Genomic DNA, 7,361 nt, shown 5'->3' with positions numbered 1-7,361 from the left:
GTAAGACAAGAGAGACGATGCCAGGTATGTTCAAGTAATAAGACACTCCTTTCTCTTCTAAACCAGCAAACGATCCCAGTGGCTTGAGTGTCATGGACAGTCCAGGAAGAGTAGGAGAAAGGTGGGCTGGGAACTGTGGAAGAGAGTGTGGAGGGACGTCCACGAAAAGGGCCTGGCTGGAAATCCTGTCCCAGTCTACCCTCCCCACCGCAGGGGATTTCATTCAAAGCTGGAAACCAGGGGACCAGCAGATGGCATAACGGTTATGTTGCTGGACTCTCATGTAGTGGACTGTGGTTCAAGTCCTGGACCTGTCAGCTTAAAAGTCACACCAGGAGTATGTGTGTGCGTGCCCAAAATCCCAAGAGGAGAAGGGAGGAGAAGAGATGGCAGCTGAAGAATGATTTCTCACTTTTTGTCTCACTGGTGAGTGCACGTGCTCTATAGCAAAAACCTCTCTTAAAAGAAAAACAAAAAAACGAACTGGAAACCAGAAGATGTGATTTCTACAAAGACCTTTGAGAAATATAGTACCTCTTTGGGTGGCTGTGAGGAGGGCGACCACTTGTACTCTTTTCCTATGACAGTCCCAGAATTACACCAGAATATGGCTGTTCTGAATGCCTTTATTAATAGCATCCAGTTTTACTCTCCAAGCATACTGACTTGGACTCTATCATATGACCATCCCGGCTCTGACTTACTGTGATTATTCTTGCTCCCAAATAAATATTGTTCAGAGAAATACGTTTTAAAAGATGGTTCACTTAGGCTTGTAATCACTTTATAAAAATCTTGATTAATTTTGGTGTGTATAGATGATAATTTTTTAAAGTTCATTTAACTGAGAGAAGGAGTGGCCCTCTTGACAGGGTCTCCTCAAACTAGAATCCCTTTCCCTTCCCCCAGCCCTCCAGCTAGTCAAGTTCTTGGTCATGCAGGACATATTTCAGATTGACTCAGGTTCCAAACTCAGGGCTGACCACGTGGCTTCCAGCACTGTACAACCTGAACCGCCACAGCTTGGGTGAGGCAGATAACCTTGATCCTGTCTTTAATTAGCAATCCGAGCATTGGTGTACCACTTCAACTCTAGACTTCTGTATTGTGACAATAACAAGAAACCAATTGCAGGAAAGGACACTGAGGCTCAGAGAAGTGAAATAACTTGGATGGTGTCACAACGATGTTGGCATCAGCACCAGAGTTTGTATTTGCCTCTTCTCTTTCCACATGCTATGTGTGTCCACCACGCCGCACTGTCTGTGCTGCCATTTCCTCACCTCCCGTGTGTCACATGAGTCATTTGGAGTTGACCCCATTAGCTCAGATCGAGGCTCTGAGTTCAAGTTTTCTCTAGACCATTTCACATATCAAACACCGCACAAACCAGGGAGCACATCATTGGTTTTTCAGCCTTTAAAGACTCTCACGTAAGTGACCATGGTTTGAGTCCCAGAACCAATGACTTAAAACTCATGCTGACTGTGTGTGTGTGTGTGTGTGTGCGTGTGTGTGTATGTGCGTCCAAGATCCCAAGAGGAGAATGGAGGAGAGGGGATTGTGGCATGGATATCCTCCCTGGGGAGGCGCTTTCTTACTTTCTTTCTCTCGATCTCTTTTTGACTCTGTGGCAAATGCATGTGCCTGATAGCAAAAGTCTCTCTCTTAAAAAAATAAAATAAAATGAGCTAGTGATCTCTGGGGACTCTTCGGCATGTCTGTTCTCCTTGGAGTAAATCCAATCACTTATGTGGTTTTGTTTATTCTTTACAGGATTTCGCAGATCCACTCCTTTCTCATCACTCACATGGCATCCGTGTTCAGACACTCACCTGCTCCCACCTGGATTATAAGAGCTTCTGGCTCAGACATGCAACTATAGCTTAAACACAGAGATGCAGAACAGGACTGCCTGGGTTTGAAGCCTAGCTCAACTACTTATCAAGAACTGATCGTGTCAAGTTTCTTTGTGTCTCACTCAGCTTTTCTCCTATGAGCAGGGTAACTACTTTATAGGGCTGCAGAAAGGATGAAATGAATTGGTGTGTGTAAATAAGTTGGAGCAGAAGGCCTGGCACCTGTTAAGTGGTCTATAAGTCTTTGCTATTATTAGAGCATTAAAAGATACCATTTGCGCTGTGGCATATACCATTGAAGATGCTGCAGAGTGGACGGTGGTTGTGTATGGGACGATGGACTAGAAAACACGGAAGGCTTTCTCAACACTCAAAAACCAGTATTTGTCATGTCATGCTTTTTAGCATTCTACTCGTATTGAAGTATGCTGTTAGCATAGAACAGATGTTCAATAAATACTATTGACTCTCCTTAAATAATAGCATGACCTCACAGAAGAAACACTACAAAAGCAGATTTGGGGGCCAGCCTGTGGCCTTGTGACTACGTGAGTCGGATTCTGTACGGCTGAGGTTTGAGTCCCAAACTCAGCAGCTTGAAAGACTCACACAGGAAGCACACAATACATGCTCAGAGTCCTAAACAGAGAGAGAAATGGAAGAGAAGGCATTGTAGCAAGACCATGCCTCATAGGAGGGGGGCTTTCTTGCCCTCTGCCTTCTGTTTTTCTCCAGTGAGCATACACACACTCTGGTAAATTTAAAAAAAAAAATGCTGTTCTTGATTTAAAATGAATGCTGTCATTTATGAAGTCAATTGAAATTGAAAATAAAGGGGAAAGAATGATCCCACACTTGTCAGGAACATAGCATGATCCAACACATAACCAGTCTTATATCTAAAAAATAGATAAAATTCTTGCTCTAATTAATAACTTTAAAATTACATCTAAAAATAGCACTTCCTTAAAAAATCAGTGATGATGCTCTCCTCCATAATATCATTTCTTTAATTAGTATGAGGTACCTAGCATAACCAGTAATGGAAGATTCACCACAAAATATCCCCCCTTGAAGCATTTACTTCAAACAGATAAATATGTGTAGTGAAATTGAAAACTAATTGTGAACAAGCATGTCAAATATCACAGAAGAAAACTCTTCAGAAAAGTAGGATGCACACTGGGAAAATACCTTGATTCTATGTCAGTTTCAAGGAGCTGCATGATTGTTCAATAAGTAGGAATAACAAAGGTTGAACAAATCAAAGTTTCAATTCTTTGTCCAATTCAATAAATAATGAAATTTGTTCCTCAAGAGCATGGCCTTGAACACGTAGACTACCTTGAGAAGAGCCTTAGCTATACAGCACAACCTGATTCCATTCAACTCTGAAAACAATGTCCAGCTTCCAGAGCGCCCTGGGAAGACTGCCACTCTTGGGGTCTGGCTGCGGCTCTGAACTCACTAACACTTTCTCCTCAGACAAGGCATTTTGGTATCATGGAGGCCCCGTCTCCCCCACTGCTCAGGAGACGTTGCCCCACCCTCCCAAAGCTGCTGTGAAGAAACAAGGTGTAAGGGACACAGAGTCACTGAGAATGGAAAGTGGCGCTCAGCGGGCGTCATGTATGTCTACTGTAAAAACATGTAGGCCATCTAGAACCCAGCCTACACGGTAACACAACCACTCAGCTTCCCCCGGAATCCAGAAATCTTACACTTCCTTTCCTTTCTCAAGCTCAAAATTTGCTGTGATTCAAAGAGTGCATGAACTCGATCACATAAAATACAATATAAACTAGGAGTGTCAACTTGCAGGTCAAGTCTAATTGATTCAGAGTGACTTTCTGAATGGCTATGTTGAAGAGGGGATTCTAGAAACAGGCACACCAGGGAAGAGATCTGAGGTTGACTACCAAGGACTGTCATGAAAGGGGAAGACCAAGGTCACGTCTTGGCCATCTCTCCTGTGAAGGATAATGGCAAATGTTTCCTCTTCTAGAAACATTTGAAGGTTTAAAATAAGTAAACCAGTAAGTCAAAGGAGATCATTTTATATAACAGACTGTGGGAGAAATAAGCAAAAGTGGACAGGGCCTCCGTGGTGCCTAGAAAATTGCTCACAAGTGGTGTGGGGCAGGTGCGAAGGAGGGGCCAGGATTATGGCCCCTGTTCTTCGCATCTGCATTGGGTACAGGGGCCAGGCACATGAGGGGCTGACCGAGTCTGAGAATCTGCTTCCTCCTATCCAACTCTTTGTTTTAATTACCGCTTTTCTTTTCTTAAGTATGGCTTTATTTTTAAATTTTATTTTTTAAATTTTATACATTTAATCACTATACATCACTTTGCTTGTGGTTGAATTTAGCCAACGTGAATTAATTACCACTTTCCTCTAGCTATGTCAGCGATTCCCATCACAATGTGCAATTATTCACATAGCAAGATTCTTTTGTCTGAACAAAAGGGAAAAGTTAATGTTAAGACTTAAGGAGAAGAAAAAGGATAATTTTGGAAATTGAAGAGAAGTTCTAGCAAAAGAAAAATGTATAGTTAGAGGCTCTTGGGAATCATAACTTGGGGCTTTAGCAATGAAAGATGGTACCAGAAGGCAAACAGGACACACACTGGCTTAGCTACAGCCTCAGTGGTTACACCACCCTAGGTCCTTCTACAACAGGCTTTGCGTTTCACATTGAACTCTCACAACCAGGTGCTTAGAACTGAGTCTCTTCCCCGCCACTTTGCTCACTGCTATTTTAGCCTCTCAAGGTCTTCGCTTCCTCATCCGTAAAACAGGGGCATTGCTCATAGGCTGATGAACAGTAGAGATGGTCACAAAGAGCTTAGCAAAACACTGGGTGTGGAGAAGGCACCACGCCTCCTCCTTCCAGCCAGCTTCTGCCAGCCAAGACCCACAGCCACACTCATGTACGAGTGTCCCTGCACGGAGACCTGGGCCGTGAGTGACAAACACTCCCGTGGTAAGTAACTTCCACGCAAATGAATGTTTCCATCTACCCCCACGGCCCACTTCATTCTCACACCCATCAGTACAAAACACTCTACTATCCTTTAAAACTGAATAGGTTCTTCGGTGTTACTTGACATTTATTTCAAATACAGGAAACAAAGTTTTCCAGTAATGTGACTGGAGGTCATTTCGCTTGCCTGTAATTTTTTTTTCTTTTTTTCCCCCCTCTCCCTCTTTTCTCTCATTTTTCCTTCTCCCCTCTCAGCCTTCCTCCCTTTCAGGTAAGCAGGGTGGAAGACGTAACTCCGGGGGAGCTGTTTCAATACAGACAGGGACTCTGAGCAAGATTCTCCAAGGAATCTCACTGTACTGGACACTTTCTACTAGACGCTGCCCAACTTAATAAAAAGGATTGTTCCACATTGATGCTAACATGGCATCAAGCGTTTTCTTCCACCTCAACAGACGAGACAAATACCCTCTGATCTGAAAATGCGCCTAAAGTGGCAATGAGAGTATTCAGGACCCTGGTTAATTCCAGCTAGTGAGAAAACAAGGCCTCTCATGTACTCTGTGTAAGCACTTTCGGAATCCTCTCTCTCACTTCCTCCCACACCAGAACTTTCTCTCGCAATGTCTTTTCTGGGTGCTCTTGGATGGCTTTTGAGAATGGCTACCACTAACAGGAAAGACTCAAGAGGACTTTCAAAGTACAGTGGAAATGGCTGAGGTCCGCTCTCAGAGCTGGGTGGCTTTCTCAGAAGCAGACATTCGCGTGGTGGACACAGCCTCCCTTCCACCTGAGGTCGCTCCCCTGGCCCTGGCTGGCTGCATCCCCCCTCTGTGGAATGACCAGTAGTGTGCACTCAATGTTTTTGTATTAAAAGATAATAAAATACAGTAAGCTGGGTTGCCTTCTGCAAATGACAGAATGACTTGAATATTATCGATAATTTACTTTGTAATGACAAATGCCCCTTCTTCCCATATCAATAACTATATAGCATAAAGGCTTCTATCACTAGCCTGATGAGTTTTTCAAAGAAACGTCAACTTCTCTGCTGCAAACTTTTGACACACTAGGGAAAGTATGAAATTTGTTTTCGATAGAACACAGATTGGTGTCCTCTGTTCTAAATCCTTCGTATGCATCCACATATTTACAATCACGCCTGTACCACGAGGCAGACGCCATCAGCTATTATTATCTGTGTTCTGCATCTGAAGGAAATGTGTCCAGAGACGTGAGGTAGGTTTTCCCAAGGCCCCGCGGCTACTGCAGTAATAGTACGTAGTAGGACTGGATTCAGCACTGATGATGTTGTTGCTATTGGGTGCGTGCACTTGTCAGAGAGAGATGGGGGGTGACGAGAGGGTACCCCCAAAGAGGGATGACTATGCCACCATCCCTTCTCTGCTGGTCCCCTCTAGGGACTCTGGGCACACACCCAGTGTGATGTTAAAGCAGCCGAGTCACAACTCAAACCACATTCAGCCATGTGGGATCCAGCAGCTTAACCTCTACACCACCTGCTGGCCCAGAACTAGCATTATTAACCCTGTCTGGTTCTAGATTTCACCTCTTTAAAGAAAAAAAAAAAGAAGTTTTTGCCTGAGGGCATGTGAGCTTCCCAGAGAGAGAGACAGAGACAGAGACAATAAGAAAGTGAGAAATCACCCTCTGGGTGGGGGGAATGGTCATTCTGTAATCCCTTTCCTTCCATTCTCCCCCTGGGATCTTGGGCACACATACACATGTGCCAGGCATGGATTTAAGTGACCAGGTCTGGGACTAGAACAGTGATTGGGTATGTGGAAGTTCAGCAACATAGCCATTACACTAACTGCTGGTCCCAGACCTGGGCTTTTCTTTGTCATGAGGTTATTTATTAGTGATTCAATCTCCTGGCTTGTTATGAGTCTATTCAGGTTTTCTATGTCCTCCTGCTTCAATTTTGGTAGATTATATGCATCCAGGAATTTCTCCATCTCCTCCAAGTTCTCTTGTTTTTTTTTGGCATATAGTCGCTCATAGTATCCTCTAATGATATTTTGTATTTCTACTATATCTGTTGTAATATTGCCTGTTTCATCATGTATTTGATTTTTCTGGTTTCTTTCTTCCTTCTTCTTGACCAGTCTAGCCAATAGTGTGTTGATCTTGTTAATCTTTCCAAAGAACCAGCATTCGCTTTCATTAATTTTCTGTATGGTTCATTTATTTTCTATTTCATTTATTTCTGCTCAAACCTTTATTTATTTATTTATTTTTTCTTTTTGGGAGAGGTTTTCAGTATAGGGCGCGTGTGCTCGCCAGACACACAGAGAGAGACAGAGAGACAGAAAGCAAGAAATCACCCCCCAAGGGGGATGGTCACGCCGCAATCCCTTCTCCTCCATTCTCCTCTCGAGATCTTGGGCATGCATGCACACATGCCCAGCGTGAGTTCTAAGCCACCGGGTCCGGGACACAAACCGCAGTCGACTACGTGGGAGTCCAGCGACATAGCCATTACGCTAACTGC

At 43.7% G+C, this 7,361-nt stretch overlaps 1 protein-coding gene across 4 annotated transcripts in view; it reads right to left on the bottom strand.

The window, feature by feature from the left end:
* The window catches only part of PLD1 (phospholipase D1), a 134,008-nt gene that overhangs the window by 38,250 nt on the left and 88,397 nt on the right, over nucleotides 1-7,361 (bottom strand). The window lies entirely within an intron of this gene.

The sequence above is a fragment of the Tupaia chinensis genome, unplaced genomic scaffold (assembly GCF_000334495.1).
Source record: "Tupaia chinensis unplaced genomic scaffold, TupChi_1.0 Scaffold000430_1, whole genome shotgun sequence".
Lineage (NCBI taxonomy): Eukaryota > Metazoa > Chordata > Mammalia > Scandentia > Tupaiidae > Tupaia > Tupaia belangeri.
The sequence above is the reverse complement of the archived record's forward strand: the minus strand, read 5'-3'. Positions and strand labels throughout refer to the sequence as shown.